The sequence below is a fragment of the Hyla sarda genome, chromosome 1, assembly GCF_029499605.1.
Source record: "Hyla sarda isolate aHylSar1 chromosome 1, aHylSar1.hap1, whole genome shotgun sequence".
NCBI lineage: Eukaryota > Metazoa > Chordata > Amphibia > Anura > Hylidae > Hyla > Hyla sarda.
This window is the reverse complement of record NC_079189.1, coordinates 153,685,132-153,705,676: the sequence shown is the minus strand read 5'-3', so window position 1 is coordinate 153,705,676 and position 20,545 is coordinate 153,685,132. Positions and strand designations below refer to the sequence as shown.

Here is a 20,545-nt window from a genome sequence, read left to right as displayed (position 1 = left end):
TTTGAATACTTTGAGGGGTGCAGTTTTTGTAATGGGGTCATTTATGGGGTATTTCTAATATGAAGACCCTTCAAATCCACTTCAAACCTGAACTGGTCCATGAAAAATAGCGAGTTTGAAAATTTTGTGAAAAATTGTAAAATTGCTGCTGAACTTTGAAGCCCTCTGGTGTCTTCCAATAGTAAAAACACGTCAATTTTATGATGAAAATATAAAGTAGACATATTGTATATGTGAATCCAAAAAAAAAAATATTTGGAATATCCATTTTCCTTACAAGCTTGAGAGCTTCAAAGTTAGAAAAATGCAAAATTTTAAATTTTTTCATCAAATTTGGGGATTTTTCACCAAGAAAGGATGCAAGTTACCACAAAAATTTACCACTATGTTAAAGTAGAATATGTCACGAAAAAACAATCTCGGAATCAGATTGATAAGTAAAAGCATTCCAGAGTTATTAATGTTTAAAGTGACAGTGGTCAGATGTGCAGAAAAGGGCTGCGTCCTAGAGGTGAAAATGGGCTGTGTCCTTAAGGGGTTAAAGGGTGGAAAATCAACTGGCTCCAGTAAGTTAAGCTGATTTGTAAATTACTTCTATTAGAAAAACGTAATCCTTCCAGTACTTATCTGCTGCTGTATACTACAGAGAAAGTTAAGCTGTTATTTTCTGTCTGACTACGGTGTTCTCTGATGACACCTCTGTCAATGTCAGGAACTGTTCAGAGTAGGAGCAAATCCCCATAGCAAAGCTCTCCACCTCCGGACAGTTCCTGACATGGACAGAGGTGTCAGCAGAGAGCGCTGTGGTCAGACAGAAAAGAACAACTCAACTTCTTCTGTGGTATACAGCAGCTAATAAGTACCAGAAGGATTAAGATTTTTAAATAGAAGTAATGTACAAATCTGTTTAACTTTCCAGCACCAGTAGATTTGAAATTTTTTTCCACCGGATTACCCCTTTAATGCAAAATTGGCTTGGTCTTTATAGGGAGAAGAAATGATGTCGCACTTACCCGGTTTCATGTTACATCAGGAACAGGGGTTCGGGTCGGGGAGAAAGAAGCAGGAGCTCAGTTGAGCTCGTGGAACGATGGTCCCGTTTCACGGGTTCTCCACTTGGTCACGCCCACCTACATTGTCCACACCACAATAGTTAAGGAATCCTCTGGAATTTAGACATGTAGAAAGAGAAAGTGATCTGATAAAAAAAATATATAACTAAAGATATGTTGCAAAGTTTCTTATCATCACTTGTACTGTTGATTAATGGGAAAAAACATCTTATTGCCTTTTTAAGCATAAGTTTTGTATGTTTTATATGTCATGCATGCAGGCTGATGTAATGTAGTCTGGCAGTGAACAGTGAACATTTGAGAATACACTTGCATCGACATTATGTCTCCTTCCGTTGTCATAAAGCTTAATCCAGAGAAATAAATATTAAATGCTGTAGGGCTGACTGCTAATGATACAAGTAGAAAGAAGACAGAAAGGTTACAAAAGCAGCCATAGTTCACTAGAAATAAATGCTGGCACTTGACTGAAGAGCTGTGTAGCTTCTACATTCTCATACTTAGCTGTAAAGCAAATTCCTTCATTGTAATGTATGGGCAAACATAGCAATTCTCCCATAATAACAAGAATTTGATTAATATCAGTTTTTTATAATTCATATTGTGTAAGTTCTGTATATTGTTAAAGGGGTATTCCAGGGAAAAAAAACTGGCACCAGAAAGTTAAACAGATTTGTAAATTACTTCTATTAAAAAAATCTTAATCCTTCCAATAATTATCAGCTGCTGAAGTTGAGTTGTTCATTTCTGTCTGGCAACAGTGCTCTCTGCCGACATTTCTGTTTGTCTCCGAAACTGCACAGAGCAGAACAGGTTTGATATGGGGATTTGCTTAAACTCTGGACAGTTCCCGAGACAGGTGTCATCAGAGAGCACTTAGACAGAAAAGATCAACTCAACTTCAGAAGCTCATAAGTACTGAAAGGATTAAGATTTTTTTATAGAAATAATTTTCAAATCTGTTTAACTTTCTGAAGCCAGTTGATATATAAAAAAGTTTTTCTGGATAACCCCTTTAAATCATATAGTTACCATAATAAAAATGACGAATAAAAAATAAGAAAAGAGACCTGGGAGAGATTATACATTCAACATCTTAATATATTAGAATGATTATAATTTTTTTTGAAAGTGTACTTATGGTGTATCCACAAAATATGCATTAAATGTTTAATAGGCCTTAGTAGCATGGAGAACTCACCTGTCAATAGCAATGGGGTTTAGTGGGCCACACTTAATGATTCCCAGACACCGTTATCTCTGTTGTTAAGGAATGAAACCAACAATAGTCATGTTCACTGTACATTCACAATCCGTCTTCGCCAAAGAAATTGTCTACTACCGTGTTTCTCTGAAAATAAGACCGGGTTTTATATTAATTTTAGTCACCAAAAACACACTAGGGCTGATTTTCAGGGTAGGACTTATTTATTTACATGTGAGGGGCGCAGCTCTGCCCCCCAACATCCCCCCCGCCGGTTTATCAGCTCACATCGGGGGGGGGGGGGGGCTAATCGTACCATATGTCACCCGCGAGCGCAGCTTCTCCCCCCCTGCCAAATAATTATCAGCAGCTGCGCTGTACTTGAAAAGTAGCTTGAGCATGTAGGGCCCACATATACACCTGAATGTTTTTTATGTAGCACACACCTTTATACTTCTAAACACTGGACAATACCTTTGCGCCAAAAGAGCAGTTAAGTATTCCTGTGCCCGGGCTGCAAATATTAAAAAACAAACTTTAACTTACCTTCGTCCTCCGTTCCCCTGTTGCTAAGGAACCGCCCCCATGGTCCTGCCCTGCGGTCCTGGGAATGGAACGTCACAGATCCTCCAGCCTATCACCGGCCGCAGCGATGTCCCGCCTCTGCCGATGATAGGCTGAGCCAACTGTCATGTAAGAAGCCGGCCGACTCCTTACATGACAATGTGCTCAGCCTATCATCGGCTGAGGCGGGACATCACTGCGGCCGGTGATAGGCTGGAGGCTCTGAGACGTCACAGCACCATAAAGCAGAAAGAGCAGCGGAGAACAGTGAGGCCGGTTCCTTAGCAACGGGGGAACGGAGGACTAAGGTAAGTTAAAGTTTGTTTTTTAATATTTGCTGCCCGGGCATTGCCTATATCAGTGGTCTTCAACCTGCGGACCTCCAGATGTTGCAAAACTACAACTCCCAGCATGCCCGGACAGCCAACGATAATCCAGCTAGGGCTTATTTTCAGAGTAGGGTGTATTTTCGGGGAAGCAATTGTGGATATTGGTACATTTGGATATTGAGGATATTATAAAAACTATTTCTGCTTAGAAGAGGCTTCACATTTTTGAGGGCTACTCAAGTTGAATGTTTTTTTTAATCAACTGGTGCCAGAAAGTTAAACAGATTTGTAAATTACTTCTACTTAAAAATCTTTATCCTTCCAGTATTTATCAGCTGCTGTATGTGCAGTTATATGTATACCAGCCATCTTTTTGTAGACGTAGTTTATAGATCTATCAATATAGATCATGTGACCAGACATGAGCAGCCTAGATACAACTAGACTACTATAAGGAAATCCCACGACATCTCACTAGCGAGATAACTAACACGGCCCTGTGATCACGTGATTTGCCGGCGTGTGATGTCATGTCCTGTTCTCAGCCCTGTACTGTACTTCAGATCAGGTGCGTCTCTTGCTTTCTCATTGGGGCACACACCATACAAGTATTATGGCCATTCCAGCACACACCACTCCTGGATAAAGCCGCTCCTGATGAAACGCTTAGGAGTTGTGGTGTGGGGCTGGGGGGAGTCCTGTTTTCTTTATACGGGCCATGGTCATTTGTATTACCTGCTGCTATATTTCGTTCTCACTTATTTGTCTTTTTTTCACAATTTATAAAATTGTGTTCTCATTTATTGCAAGTGTGCATCTTACTATCAGTGATTCACTTTAGCACCTTGCTGCACTTTGATTATGTTCTCTTGATAGCACCTTCTATGCACTTGCACTTTTTTAATGCAGCAGATTGTGTCCCTTGTATTGTATTTTAACATTTACCTATACAGGATTTCCACCCCAGTACCCCTTCCATTTTAATTATCTAAGCATATCTATATAAATATTCTATTTTTAATTAATGTAACTTGTGTGCAAGTTTTATATAATAAAATATATTTTACTGCATTTTTGTAGTTGTCTTAATTAGAGATGATCAAATTTTTGAAAAATTAGATTCGTCCGATTTGCCAAATTTTCCAAACAAATTTTTTGGGCCAAATTTATTTGCGCCAAATCACCATTCAAAACGGATATTTCTGGCCTACAGAGAGCCTCAATAGGGGTGTAGGACACATAAGGTGTGTGCTGGGTTAGTGAAATAATACTCTTATTCAGTATGACATGCATATCAGAGGCATAGTTATTAGAATCACTGTCGCAGAGCGGCACAATGACACAGACTGGAGGTGGCATCAGTATGAGGAGACCATATAGTGGCTGAAGGACACAGTGTAGAGGTGGCGTCAGCATGAGGAGGCCATATAGTCGCTGAATGACACAGAGTGGATGTGGCGGCAGCATGTGGAGACCATATAGTGGCTGAATGACACAGCCTGGAGTTGGAGGCAGCATCAGGAGACCATATAGTGGCTTAATGACACAGCGTGGAGGTGGCGGCAGCATGAGGAGACCATATAGTTGCTTAATAACACAGCGTGGAGTAGGCGACAGCATATAGTGGCTGAATAACACAAAAAAAAGGAGAGAACGGGCACCGCCTAAATTCACACCCCTGGGTGCAAGCAAGTTGCTGAAATATACATACTATATCAGAAAAAGGAGAAAGCTAGCAACTATACGATGTTGCACACCAATAAATTATTTAATCAGTCTCATGTGCCATACAAAAAACATCTTTATTTTAATATACAAAAAAAAAGAGAGTACACAGACATTTAAAAACAATTAAAAAACAAACATTCCGGGTGGAGGAATGTAACCCTACTACACCCACCCCGTGCTGGGTAAATGACCCACTCTTCAGGGAGAGGACAATCCTGCCACAAACATTGCTGAATAGAGAGTAACACCAGTTTCAAATATATAATGCAGTTAGTACAAAATGTTCACAAAGGTAATAACATCAAGATGAAATCAATTCCACACTATCCAAATATGAGCATACCAACTGACATGCATCTATTCAACTATCCGTCTCTGGCTAGTAAAGGTGCATTCTGCCATTGCACCTTTACTAGCTAGAGACGGTCATTTCTCTCATGTCACATGTACATTACTAGGACTGGAATTTACCTTGATTTGACCTGCTAGCCATTAGGATAGCTGGATAGATGCATGTCAGTTGGTACGCTGATATTTGGATAGTGTGGAATTGATTTCATCTTGATGTTATTATTACCTTTGTGAACGTTTTGTACAAACTGCATTATATATTTGAAACTGGTGTTACTCTCTATTCAGCAATTTTTGCGGCAGGATTGTCCTCTCCCTGAAGAGTGGGTCATTCACCCAGCACAGGGTGGGTGTAGTAGGGTTACATTCCTCCACCCAGAATTTATGTTTTTAATTGTTTTTAAATGTCTGCATACTCTCTTCTTTTTTGTATATTGAAATAAAGATGTTTTTTGTATGGCACATGAGACTGATTAAAAAATATATTGGTGTGCAGCATCGTATAGTTGCTAGCTTTCTCCCTTTTCTGATATAGTATAGTGGCTAAATGACACAGTCTGGAGTTTGCGGCAGCATAAGGAAACCATATAGTACATGAATGACACAGCGTGGAGGTGGCAGCAGCATGAGGAGACCATATAGTGGCTGAATGACACAGCGTAGAGGTGGCGGCAGCATGAGGAGAATATATAGTGGCTTAATGACACAGCCTGGAGGTGGGGGAAGCATTGGCGGAAGCATGAGGAGACCATATAGTGGCTGAATGACACAGCCTGGAGGTGGCCGCTGCATGAGGAGAACATATGGTGGAAGAATGAGATAGCCTGGAGGTTGCAGCAGCAGCATCAGGAGTCCTAAAAGTGACCCAGTGACAGAGTGGTGTGGTGGGTGGCAATACCAGTACCCGGTGTTGAAGGTGGGTGGAAAAAGGAGAACTTGGCATCAGATGTGTGGCATCAGGCGGGTGGCAGGTTTAGAATAGTAGCTGAGGCAGGTAGGCAGAAGAAAACAGTCTCTTTTGTAAAAGTATTAGTGTGCACAAGTAAGTATTGAGGATATGGATTACATAAAACGTAACTTTTTATAATATGCTTAGGATTAAATATAAGGACCCAACATTTTCTTTTTTAAATCAAACAAAAGGAAAGGTGTGCAAAAAACACCATGTGCCACCTACACCACCAAGTATTGATGTGATAAAAAGACCTACTCTTGCATTATTAATTCCCTTCTTGTTACTCGCCCTAAAAAGGGTGGCACCACACAGGAACCTCTCCCTATTTCCACCTACAAACACTGCCATTTCCCAGGGTATTTCGGTGGAAATAGGGATTGGTTCCTCTGTGGGGCCGTCCTTTTTTAAGACAAGTAACACTTTCCTCGAAAAGGTGGAAGGGAACAACGTATTGTCCATTGTAGCAGGTGGAGGTAAAAACTTCCCCTGTAAAGCCCTACTCTCGCCCTGTTAATTAATTTCTTGGCAAGTGTTAATCACTCTAAAAAGGGCAGCCCCACACAGGGACCTCTCCCTATTTCCACCTAAAAACCCTGGGAAATGGCAGTGTTTGTAGGGGGAAATAGGGAGAGGTTCCTGTGTGGGGCAGCCCTTTTTAGGGCGAGTAACACTTGCCAAAAAGGGAATTAATAATGCAAGAGTGGGCCTTACAGGGGAAGTTTTTACCCCCACCAGTTACAGTGGACCATACGTTGTCCCATTCCACCTTTTAGAGGTCTTTTCATCACATCAATACTTGGTGGTGTAGGTGGCACATGGTGTTTTTTTTGCACACCTTTCCTTTTGTTTGATTTAAAAAAAAATTTGGGTGCATATATTTTATCCTAAGAATACTAGTAAAAGTTAAGTTATATGTAATGCATATCCTCAATACTTACTTGTGGTCTGATGCGGATGAATGTCTGTAACTGGGGGAGTAGCGCCTTAAAATTGTTTGGCACTATGTTTAGCACATCCAAGTGTGAGGAGGCGGAGTCGCACACTGTCACAGAACCAACGGCCTGAGAGCGGGACCTGTCCAAGTTGCTGTTGTGGCTGTGCAGGAACCACATTCACCCAGTGGGCCGTAAAGGACATGTATTGTCCCTGATCGTAGTTACAGCTCCACACGTCGGTGCTGCTGTGCACTTTGATACACGCTGACAGGCTCAAGGACTGGCCCACCTTTTGTTCCACAAATTAGTGCAAGGCTGGTACTGCCTTCTTCGCAACTAAATGACGGCTTGGGACTCTCCAACTTGGCTCTGAACAAGCCATCAGTTCTCTGAAGGTGCAGAGTCCACCACTTGAAAAGGGATGGAATGCAGCACCAGCAACTTGGACCAGAGCGCATTCAGCTTCTGCACTGTTGGATGAGTGGGCACACACTGTTGTCTCTTGGACATGGCTTCATTGATGGATTGCTGGCGGAATGACTGACTCGAAGTAGGAGGAGCAGAAAGCATCTGGAGCAACAGAAGATGAGTATGACACACAGCTCCCTTCGGCTGAGGTGGTGGAGCTTCGGCTGGTTAAAACAGGGAGCGGTGCATCACTGGGTGATGCAGTAGGCTGGACCATCACATCTGAGCCACGGTTCTCCTAGACAGCTTTATGGTAACACTGCATATGTTGATGCAGGGCCGTGGTGCGAACATTGGGACCCTTGCCATGCCTCACCTTCTGCTGACACATCTTGCATGTGGCCAGGTTAACATCCTCCGGATGCTTGATGAAAAGCTGCCACACCGCAGATAGCTGATTTTCCCACCAACAGTCTGCACTGATTGATTGCTACTGTGGCCGACTCCAGGAACCCCTGTTCGACTACCTCCTGGGAAGGTAGACTGCTGCAAAGCAGGTGGTCTACCCCGGGTACATTTGGCTCCAGACTTACCTCTTCTGCCACCATGGTGACTGCCAACCATGCTATCACCTTGCTGGCTCAGCTGCTGCCTTTACGGGCAACCTGAAACTCTCTTCTCCTGATGATGATGAAGCCCCTTCTGCACCCGGTTCCCAAGTGCGATCGGCTTCATCATCATCGAGTTGTGTCTGCACGTCACTGATGTCCTCCTCAGGTTCCTCAACAGTGTCTGCTTCAGGAGCCTGAACATTTGCAACACCATCTCCCATGCCACTCTCCTCATCACTACTTGCCTGACTAGCGGAGTAAGCGGCGGGTGTCTCCTCCACTTCTTGGCTGGGCAGTAGCTGCTGACTGTCCTCTAGTAGATTGTTCTCAGTAAATAGTAGAGTTGAACATACAGATACTTCTGTGGGGGAGGAAACAGAATAGGACAGAGGCAATGAGAGTACAGGGACTGCTCCTGGGCATGCCAACTGATAGTTGTGCCTGAGGAACCAATTGTTGACTGGGGGTGTCAGATGTCACTTGTGATGAAGTGGATGACCTTGTTAATCAATCAATGATGGCAGATGGGTTGCTGGTCGAGACATGACTGCTAGCTGATAATCTGAGATCAGGCCTCTCACTGCAACTCCTTCTGCCACTCACCCCTAGTCTGCTGCAACCTCTGCCTGATGAATTTAGGCCTCTGCCACTCCTCTGTGCATGTCTTAGCACTTCTCTGCCTGACATACTCAGTGCGTATATATGAGGAGAGTACAATACGCTTCACTACTCTTAAAACAGTATTTGTCTACTACACCAGCATGTGTGTACTTTTGGATGGCCTTTTACAGTATCTAGGCCCTTAAGACTTTAACAGGAACAAAATAGTACACCACTTAGATGTACGTATGTGGTATGCACTTATGAGGGGAGGACAATGCGCGCCAGTATGCTTAAAACAGTATTTGTCTACAACACCAGCAGGCGTCTGCCTTTGCCTGGCCTTTCATAGTATCCAGGCCCTTAAGACTTTAACAGGAACAAATTGGTACACCACTTAGATGTACGCACAGGTTACACTTAATAGAGGACAATATGCTTTTACACCCAAAATTGCACTTTCTCTCTCAATCTCACTCCCTTTCCTATCAGTGCTTCTAGGCTGGATTTGGGCTTGAGGTGAATTGCTGCTGTAAAAAAAAAGCTTTTCTGTGCAGCACACTGCTCTCTGTCCCTCTCTCCAATAGAACGCTGATGTGACTGGGAGCTGAAGCGCTGCTGTAAAAATGCTTTTCTGTGCAACACATATTGCTCTCGGTCCCTCTCTCTGCAATAGAACACTGATGTGACTGGGAGGTAAATCGCTGCTGTAAAAATGCTTTTCTGTGCAACACACACTGCTGTTTCTCCTTCTCTCTCTGCAATAAAAGTCTGAAGTGACTGGCCGCAAGGTGGTTGCTGACTATATAGGGCTGTGACATCACAGGGGTGGCTGGCTGCTTATAGGCTGCATGCTGCATGTGATTCAGGGTCATCCCACTGACCCTTGTTCCTGCCTTCCCAGGATTCCTTGCCACATGTCCTCACATGTGGATCCGCCATTTTAGATGCCCTGGGGCCTGAACCGCATTAAATGGAGTTTAATGAAGATTCGGATTAGGCAGATTCGATTTGCTCATCCCCAGTCTTAATCCTTGGGGGTCTTGCATGCTGGTGTGTTTTTCACACCATTAGGTGTAAATGTATACTATCCTACCAAGTGGAAACAAATGAATCTCAGGGTAAATGGTTACTGTTGCCTCAAACAACTTCCCTCCAGTTGATAGCATAATGTGATCTATAACACATTTGTAAATAATTTAATTTACCAAACATTATCCATACCCCAGAAAAAAAGCCTAAATCTTGGTCCAGAGGTTTCACTTCACTGCAAACCGCCATCCACTGCCTATTGCTATGGGTTTTTCATCTCTAAGACATAGAGACCAGGACAGAATGTAGGAAGTAGGGATTTGGCTTAGCTATTGCTATAAACAGGAGAGAGGGAGAAAGCCAAGATTTTGTACCTGCAATCGGTAAGCCAGCCAACCTCCTTCCAGGGAAGATGTCTCATGTGTAAATGCCAGTTCCTACAACTTTATGTACACAGTGCTGTCTCCCGTGTGTGACCCCCCCCCCCACATACACACACACACACACACACCATCGCACACACACACACATTATATCCTATAGCTTACATAGGACTTTGCAAACCCAATGCATCAGTAACAACCTTCTCCCTCCCGCATGCCATCTATAGTAGTGTATTTTGTAGACTAACTTCCAGTTTAGTGCAGTTTTAACAGCACCAAGTGCAAGGAGTGACGTGGAATGGTCTGTACTGTGTTCTATTACTTTGCAGATTGTACTGGTCCTGAATACTTAATAATTGTTTCACCTTCATGTGTTATGTATTTTACTTTTAAAGTAACTTATGCTGGGATTTATTGTTTCCAAGTCTGGGACAATTGTGCATTGATTATTGACAGTGTTTACATGTATACTTACAGCACATACACTACATAGACCATCCAGCATTTATATATGCTATATACATTTTTTTATCTATGCTAGGTGTCCTTTTATGTGTTTTATATGTGGAATATAATAAAATTATGATGATTGTACTTTTCGTGTTGTGTTCCCTTTTTTAACCTCTTAAGGACGCAGGGCGTATGGATACTCCCTGCATTCCGAGTCCTTAAGGACGCAGGGCGTATCCATACGCCCGTGGGAATTCCGGTCCCCACCGCTAGCCGGTTGGGGACCGGAGCCGGATGCCTGCTGAAATCATTCAGCAGGCATCCGGCATATCGCCCAGGGGGGTCATTATGCCCCCCCATGTCGGCGATGGCCGCAGATCGCTGGACAATTCAGTCCAGCGATCTGGGGCGATTTCGGGTCAATCGGGTCTCCAGTGACCCGGTGACCCGGAATTACTGGCTAATCGGGGCCGTCTCTGACGGCCCCGAACAGCCAGAGCCTGCAGGGGTGAGGTGGCACTGGTGCCACCTCACGATCGCCCTGATTCGTCGGCCGGATTACCGGCCGACCAATCAGGGCGCCTGCTGCGGGTGTCACTCCCGCTCCGCCCCTCTTCCAGAGGACGTGAGCGGGTGCGGAAAGACGATCCCGGGTGCTGGGGACCCCGATCCCCGGCGTCCATGTTGGGATCGGGGCCCCAGGAGCGACGGCGGCGGCGAGGGACAGTCCTGCGACGGAGCAGCAGCAGGAGGTGAGTTACAGCCTCCTGCTGTTGCTTAGCAACAGCTCCCAGCATACAAAAAGGGCATGCTGGGAGCTCTGGTTATGCAACAGCAGGAGGCAGACCACCACAACTCCCAGCATCCCCTTATGGGCATGCTGGGACTTATGGTTTTGCAACAGCTGGAGGCACATTTTTTCTATGGAAAAGTGTACCTTCAGCTGTTGTATAACTACAACTCCCAGCTTGCACAAACAGCTAAAGTGCATGCTGGGAGTTGTAGTGGTGCATCTGCTGGTTGCATAACTACAACTCCCAGCATGCCCATTTGCTGTCGGTGACTGCTGTGAGTTGTAGTTTTGCAACAGCTGAAGGCACACTGGTTGTGAAACCCGTTTTTTTTTTTTATCTAACTCAATGTTTCACGACCGGTGTTCCTCCAGCTGTTGCAAACTACAACTCCCAGCAGTCACCTTACACCATGCACCGTACATGCTGGGAGTTGTAGTTTTGCAACAGCTGGAGGCACACTGGTTTTGAAACACTGAGTAAGGTCACAAACTCAGTGATACATAACCAGTGTGCCTACAGATGTTGCAAAACTAAAACTCTCAGCTTGTGCAGTCTGTCTGTCTGTGGGAGTTGTAGTTTTGCAACAGCTGGATGTCCCCCTCCCCAATGTGAATGTACAGGGTACACTCACATGGGCGGAGGCTTACAGTAATTATCGGGCTGCAAGTTTGAGCTGCAGCAAATTTTCTGCAACAGTTCAAACTGCCAGCGAGAAACTACTGTGAACCCCCGCCCGTGCGACTGTACCCTAAAAACACTACACTACCACAAAAAATTAAATAAAAAGTAAAAAACACTACATATACACATACCCCTACACAGCCCCCCTCCCCTCCCCAATAAAAATGAAAAACGTCTGGTACGCCACGGTTTCCAAAACGGAGCCTCCAGCTATTGCAAAACAACAACTCCCAGTATTGTCGGACAGCCGTTGACTGTCCAGGCATGCTGGGAGTTTTACAACAGCTGGAGGCACCCTGTTTGGGAATCACTGGCGTAGAATTCCCCTATGTCCACCCCTATGCAATCCCTAATTTAGGCCCCAAATGCGCATGGCGCTCTCACTTTGGAGCCCTGTCGTATTTCAAGGCAACAGTTTAGGGTCACATATGGGGTATCCCCGTACTCGGGAGAAATTGTGTTACAAATTTTAGGGGGTATTTTCTGCTTTTACCCTTTTTAAAAATGTAAAATTTTTGGGAAAAGAAGCATTTTAGGTAAAAAAATATTTTTTTTTTTACATATGCAATAGTCGTGAAACGCCTGTGGAGTATTAAGGTTCACTTAACCCCTTGTTACGTTCCCCGAGGGGTCTAGTTTCCAAAATGGTATGCCATGTGTTTTTTTTTTTCTGTCCTGGCACCATAGGGGCTTCCTAAATGCGGCATGCCCCAGAGCAAAATTTGCTTTCAAAAAGCCAAATGTGACTCCTTCTCTTCTGAGACCTGTAGTGCGCCAGCAGAGCACTTTTCACCCCCATATGGGGTGTTTTCGGAATCGGGAGAAATTGGGCTTCAAATTTTGGGGGGTATTTTTTGCTATTACCCTTTTTAAAAATGTAAAACTTTTGGGAAACCAAGCATTTTAGGTAATTTTTTTTTTTTTTTTTACATATGCTAAAGTCGTGAATCACCTGTGGTGTATTAAGGTTCACATTACCCCTTGTTACATTCCCCGAGGGGTCTAGTTTCCAAAATGGTATGCCATGTGTTTTTTTTTGCTGTTCTGGCACCATAGGGGCTTCCTAAAGGTGACATGCCCCCCCCAAAAACCATTTGACGCTCCTTCCCTTCTGAGCCCTCTACTGTGCCCGCCGAACACTTTACATAGACATATGAGGTATGTCCTTACTCGAGAGAAATTGGGTTTCAAATGCAAGTAAAAATTTTCTCCTTTTTACCCCTTGCAAAAATTAAAAAATTGGGTCTACAAGAACATGCGAATGTAAAAAATGAAGATTGTGAATTTTCTCCTTCACTTTGCTGCTATTCCTGTGAAACCCCTAAAGGGTTAAAACGCTTACTGAATGTCATTTTGAATACTTTGGGGGGTGCAGTTTTTATAATGGGGTCATTTATGGGGTATTTCTAATATGAAGACCCTTCAAATCCACTTCAAACCTGAACTGGTCCCTGAAAAAAAGCGAGTTTCAAAATTTTGTGAAAAATTAGAAAATTGCTGCGGAACTTTGAAGCCCTCTGGTGTCTTCCAAAAGTAAAACTCATCAATTTTATGATGCAAACATAAAGTAGACATATTGTATATGTGAATAAAAAAAAATTATTTGGAATATCCATTTTCCTTACAAGCAGAGAGCTTCAAAGTTAGAAAAATGCAAAATTTTCTAATTTTTCATCAAATTTTGGGATTTTTCACCAAGAAAGGATGCAAGTTACCAAAAAATTTTACTACTAAGTTAAAGTAGAATATGTCACGAAAATACATTCTCGGACTCAGAATGATAACTAAAAGCATTCCAGAGTTATTAATGTTTAAAGTGACAGTGGTCAGATTTGCAAAAAATGGCCGAGTCCTTAAGGTGAAAAAGGGCTCAGTCCTTAAGGGGTTAAAGACTATGGGGGAGATTTAGCAAAACTTGTGCAAAGGAACATTTGCTCAGTTGCACATAGCAACAAGTCAGCGTGCTTCTTTCATTTTTAGGAAGGCCGGTGAAAAATGAAAGAAGTGATCTTATTGGTTGCTATAGGCAACTAGACAACTTTTCCTCTGCACAGGTTTTGATAAATCTCCCCCCATGTCCTACGTTGATAGATTTCTAATAGGTGTTACCTCTACATCAAAGCATAGCAAGGAGGAGTAGGGTTTGGTCAGACAAGTAGGAAGTACCTGTTAGAGTACTGCTGGCAAACAGTCCAGCTTAGATTTGGTCTGGTCTGAGTTATTTTTTTTTTTTTGTCTATTTAATAATGCGTGGTACACTATTAAAAGTAAAGTGTCACATACTCTAATTTGATGGTGTAGCTGTGACCTGAGAGGAACAAGGATCAATATTGGAAAGTTCATTATTAACATTAATCAGAATGGTTTGAGGAATACATGTCTATATGAAGATATAATAAAGTAATGGCACTGTCAGCATTGATTTATTGATTTTTTTCTAGCTTTTGCAAATTAATATATTGCTTTAGATTGAGAAAGATATTGAAAAAACTGTCAAGTTAGCTAAGAATATAGCTAGCATTGTCCATGTTGTCTTACAGGAATGATAACATTTTCATTGACAGGGCTGTAGATCCAGTAGTTTTCTTTCTTACTACATTACTGTGAGTCACAATGTGCTTAGTACACAGCTTCATTTCTAATAAACAGAAAACATTATATTTAGAGAGCTTGTCAATAATGCTTGCTAATCTAATAGACTGGAATTGCACTGATTGCTAAAAGCTTATTTGTGAATGTACAATTGTAGATTTTATATTTATACCTGCCTTGTATAAAATAATTGCATTTATTAGAATTGATCCAAAAAACTTAGCTAGGTTCTAAAGATGATTTATTTTATTTCCTTAACTTGCAGTAACTACAGGAGGCAATACAATGTACTCATTATAACAGCCCAGACTCCCCTGGAGAGAGTGCTGAGCATTTGTTGCAGGGCATTTTCTTATTTTTAAAGGGGTTTAACTGCAATCAATTTTGAAAACAAAATAATCTTAAGGTAATGTCAGTTCCTTGGTAACTTTTTAAACATTTTTAAACCTTACTAAATACTTTTGTAGCCTTTTTTTTTTGCTTGCTGTTTTGCCCATCTCCCTGGCCATAAGGATTAACTCTGCTCCCTTTCATCTTCCCTCACTGAATTAAAGTGAATCGGTCAGATAGCTGTTAGGACAAGGAGGAAAGGCATAGGAGGATATCTATAAAAACCTGTGTAAAGAAAGTGTGGTGCAGTTGCAACCAATCAGATTGTTTCTTTAATTTTCAGGGCCTTTTTGCAAATGAAAGATGCAATCTGGTTGCTATGGACAACTGCACCACTCTTATTCTACATAAGTTTTGAAAAATCCCACCTCATGGTACCTTTAATATTTATGTTTGTGCTTTTTTTTTATTGGATTGTCAGTGAGTGACTGTGACTGTCACTCATTGACCGCTGGGTGCCTGCCAGGACTATGACCAGGCCTCATAGTCTGGGGGGTCCACACATTTCTGTTAAATTACCTATTTCTAGGGTGCGGGCCCCTTAAGAATCATAGCAGGGCCGGACAGGCCAGGAGCTGATGGGAGTAGAGATGTGCCCCTGCGCTGGCATGCACATCTACTCCAATCACCTGACCAGTCCATGCCTATGTCCCCACACATTCTCCAGCATTCTCCCTGTGCATTCATAGGAGCAGCAGTAGCCTCACGCCGTTGCACCAATCCCTGGCAGGGTAGGTAAACTGGTGCGGGGGGGTCGGGCGTTTGGTGGTTAGGAGATTACAATGGTGATGAGAGGTGCGGGGGGGGTTATATGGCTGATAAGAGGTGCAGGGGAGGGGTGTTATGGGGGTGATAAGTGGTACAGGAGGGGGTGTATGGGGGTGATAAGAGGTGCAGGGGGTTATGGGGGTGATAAGAGGTGCAGGGGGGTTATGGGGGACATAAGCGGTGCAGGGGGGTTATGGGGGTGATAAGAGGTGCAGGGGGTTATGGGGGTGATAAGAGGTGCAGGGGGGTTTATGGGGCTAATAAGAGGTGCCGGGGGGGTGATGAAAGGTTCAGAGGGGTTACGAGGGTGATAAGAGGTGCGAGGGGGGGTTATGGGCGATGAGGAGAGGTGCAGGGGGGTGATGAGAGGTGCAGGGGGGTTATGGACTTGATAAGAGGTCCAGGGGGGTTATGGAGGTGATGAGAGGTGCAGGGGTGTTATGGGGATGATGAGAGGTGCAGGGGGGTGATGGGGGGTGATGAGAGGTGCAGGGGGGTTATGGGGGTGATAAGAGGTGCAGGGTGGGTTATGGGGGTGATAAGAGGTGCAGGGGGTGTTATGGGGGTGATTAGAGGTGCAGGGTGGGTTATGGGGGTGATAAGAGGTGCAGGGGGTGTTATGGGGGTGATGAGAGGTGCAGGGTGGGTTATGGGGGTGATAAGAGGTGCAGGGGGGATTCTATGGGGGTGATAAGAGGTGCAGGGGGTTATGGGGGTGATAAGAGGTGTAGGGAGGTTATGGGGGTGATAAGAGATGCAGGGGGTTTATGGGGGTGATACGAGGTGCAGGGGGGTTATGGGGGGTGTTGAGAGGTGTCGGGGGGGGGGTTATGAGAGGTGGATGGGGGTTATGGGGGGTGACAAGAGGTGTGGGGGGTTATAGGGGTGATTAGGAGATGTGCAGGGGGGGTTATGGGGGTGATAAGAAGTGCAGGGGGTATAGAGGTGATGAGAGGTGCAGGGGGTTATGGGGATGAAGAGAGATGCAGGGGGGTTATGGGGTGATGAGAAGTGCAGGGGGGTTATGGGCTTGATGAGAAGTGATGAGGACACAGAGGATAGGAGGGGGTGTATATGTAGTTATGATGTGTATACATGTGTGGCAGTATTATATTCAGTGGGTACAGTGTGTGGCAGTATTATATTCAGTGGGTACAGTGTGTGGCAGTATTATATTCAGGGTACAGTGTGAGGCAGGATTGTATTCAGTGGATACAATGTGGGACAGCATTATAGTCAGGTTACAGTGTGTGGCAGGATTATATTCAGTGGGTACAGTGTGGGGCAGTATTTTATTTAGGGTACCGGGTGGGGTGGTATTTTATTTAGGTTACACTTTCTGGCAAGGTTATAATATAATGATTACTGTCTTCATGCAGAGGATGAGGATCTGCTGACAAAGTGAGGAGCCAATGATGTCTGGATGTCAGACTCTGCAGAGAAGATGGAGCTGGAGGAAGACCTGGTCTCTGGACCAGATGAAGAAGAAAATATAACAGAGAAGATATCACTCATGTCAGAAGACATCACTCAGGTCAATGATATCATTATGTTTTCTCCTGACTGTAACATCAGAGCTGTAGTCACTTGTAAGTTCTGCAGTGATGTTGGGTAAAACTGTGTCCAATCTATGCCTCTCCAGCTGTTACAAAACTACAACTCCCATTGCCAGAGGCTCTCCAGACATGATGATAGTTTTAGCTTTCCAACAGCTGGAGAACCACTTCAACCAAAGTGATTGGTGGGGGTCTCAGCAGTCGGACACCCACCCAAAAAATTAGCCCTGGGGGAGCATGGGGAAGGGGTAGGGAGCCCCGAGGTAATCTTATGCATCTGGGTCTGTGGTTTCTAGCTACACCAATGGGTGCAACTATTAACAGAGGGGCCTTCCACAACTATGGGGGCAACTATTAACAGAGGGGCCTTCCCAAACTATATGGAGCCCCCTAATAGTTGCTTCCATATAGTCAGGGTAGGCCCCTCTGTTAAAGGAGTAGTCTGGTGAAAAATAACTTATCCCCTATTCAAGGATAGGGGATAAGTTATAGATCACAGGGGGGGGGAAGTGCGGGGAGCCCCCCAACCCCCCCCCCCCCCCCGCGATCTCCTGCACGGGGACCCAGCAGTTTGCTGGAAGTTGACGTCTGTATCCCACAAGAAGCCATGGCCGACACACACCCTCCATGTATCTCTATGTGGGGTACATGGAGGGGCGTGTCGACCGGCGCTCCATGCAGGGTACAGCTTGCCCCCCTTCCAGCCGACTGCTGGGACCCTGTGCAGGAGATAGCGGGGGGGGGGCAATGCTCGGACCCCCCACGATCTATAACTAGGATAGGGGATACGTTATTTTTTACCAGAAAACACCTTTAATAGCACAGTGTTATACAACACCGCACTCTGCTCTTATCTAATTGGAAATATATAATTAGAAAATAAAATAATATTGTGTGCAGGCCACGGGGGGGGGGAGGGGGTAGGCCTTGAGCTGTGTGAGGGGAATCCCGGGCCCCCTCTTTTTAGCATTTGACGTACGATTGAGTCAGGACTGTTCAAACTGAAAGTAGGAGCTGCTGCCCCTGTCTTCTATTGCTCCTGTGTTGCACAGTGCAATTCAGGAGGGGCAGAGAACAGGACTCAGGAGGCAAGAGCTCCTACTTCTGCACGTGGTCAACAGTAACCCCTTCACGTTTAAATTTGACCAAATTTGACCAAACTTTCAACCTCAGACACATTGCTTTCATTTTTTTTTAAATCATAAAATACAGTCCTGGACAGTATATTGTGACAGATTAAACTAGGTTCTGAAATGTCACTTGCAGAATGGCTGGGTAGAATTGAGAAGAGATTTGTTCTTGAGCTTTCCTCACCTGGTTTACACTGCTCCACACTCTTAAAGGTACAACACACATAAATAACATAATAAACAGTGCATATGAGAAACATAAATGAATATGCAATAAAGTGCTTGAACAGATCAAATATAACATACCCTCTCTTAGTGGGGCCACCACCTGTGCAGCAGGCATACCCAAGGAGATCTGCAGCCCACAGGACAGCCTTTGAGGCTCGGACACCACAATCATGTGAATGCTGTCTGGGATAGTCAAATGCTGTACTTTGCTATATTCTGCAGCTCCATGGACAATAAATTAAAGGGGTTCTCCGGTGCTTAAACTTCTTATCACCTATCCAAAGGATAGGGGATAAGATGCCTGATACAGGGCGGGCGGCGTGTGACGTCACGTCTGCGCCCCCATGCGACGTCACGCTCCGCCCCTCAATGCAAGCCTATGGGAGGGGGCGTGATAGCTATCACGCCCCCTTCCGTAGGCTTGCATTACGTGGCGGAGCGTGATGTCACACGCCGCCCGCCCTGTAGTCGCCCATAATCAGACCCGGAGCGAACACACTCCGGGGACTGATTATAAACGGGGTGCCGCGTGCATGATCACAGGCGTCCCCAGCTGCGGGACTCCCGCAATCAGGCATCTTATCCCCTATCCTTTGGATAGGGGATAAGATGTTTAAGCACCGGAGAACCCCTTTAAGTTGTGTCCTGCATGTGGGGAGATTTATCAAAACCTGTGGAGAGGAAAGTTGACCAGTTGCCCATAGCAACCAATCAGATTGCTTCTTTCATTTTTGAAAAGGCCTCTGAAAAATGAAAGAAGCATTCTGATTGGTTGCTATGGGCAACTGGTCAACTTTACCTTTGCACAGGTTTTAAAAATTTCCCCCATGGTTCTTAGCAGGTGAGAGGAAAAAAACACATGAGCTACAAATTAAGAAGTACTGGACAGTACATTGATCTATGTCAACAGGTTATTTGGTAAGGTCTATGTAGATGCCTGAAATGTCATGTCATGAATTCTGTAGATGGCTTTTAAATAAATAAAGTCTAAATTGCAATTAGGTGTGCTTAGTTTCTTTTACAATAATATGAAGTGAGATACTCTGGCCCTAGTAATGAGGTGTGGAGTAATGAGGCACTGTACATTTCTCTTAAAGAGTACCTATCAACAAACTAAACGTTTAATATATTGTCCTTATGTAATTATAAGACACTTTGCTATTAACTTGCTGTGAAAACTCTCAACCTTTATATGTTTTTAGTGTGATTGAAAAAACGGCCACTAGGTGGCTCTGTTCTGTTCCCTGCTGCAAGTCAAACAGTTAGTTTGGTCTCCTCTCGGCCTGGCAGGAGACCAAACACAGGAAGTGTGTGCGAGGCATGGCGAGGCACAGCTCTCGCAGGCTTCAGTGACATCACGCCTGCTGGGGAATACCCACTTTCTCCTGGCGGGAGCTCACACAATGTAAGCAAGAGGAAAGGTATGATACAGAGCTTTTAAAGCAGGAGGGGTTTTAGGAGTAGTTAGGGAATATAATCTGAGTTAGTTTAGAATCTGGTTTGATGACAGGTACTCTTTAAAGTATCAGTATTGTTTTGTGAAAGTTATTATTAGAAATTCAATTCAAAAGTGGACTCTATTAAACAACCAGCTGTAATTCACTCAGCTATTATTTCTGCTGTTTGATTTATTGAAATTTACGATTTTATTTCAGGAAGAAAATCGTCGAACAAGATTGGACACACTCAGAAATCCACGAACATCCATTTACAAGTTATATATGCAGTCCTAAGCAATTTCCCCTGAAGATTTAACCGAGATTCTCCTTTACACGTTCTATTG

The 20,545-nt window shown here is 44.1% G+C and overlaps 1 long non-coding RNA gene across 1 annotated transcript in view; it reads right to left on the bottom strand.

The window, feature by feature from the left end:
- Positions 1 to 2,946, bottom strand: part of LOC130302807 (uncharacterized) — a 102,768-nt gene extending 99,822 nt beyond the window's left edge. The window contains exons 1-3 of the long non-coding RNA XR_008852960.1: positions 2,824 to 2,946; positions 2,275 to 2,424; positions 1,014 to 1,198 (exon numbers count right to left, since the gene is read on the bottom strand). This is a non-coding gene — a long non-coding RNA (uncharacterized LOC130302807). The remainder of the gene's footprint in view (positions 1 to 1,013; positions 1,199 to 2,274; positions 2,425 to 2,823) is intronic.
- Between the last annotated feature and the right edge of the window lie 17,599 nt (positions 2,947 to 20,545).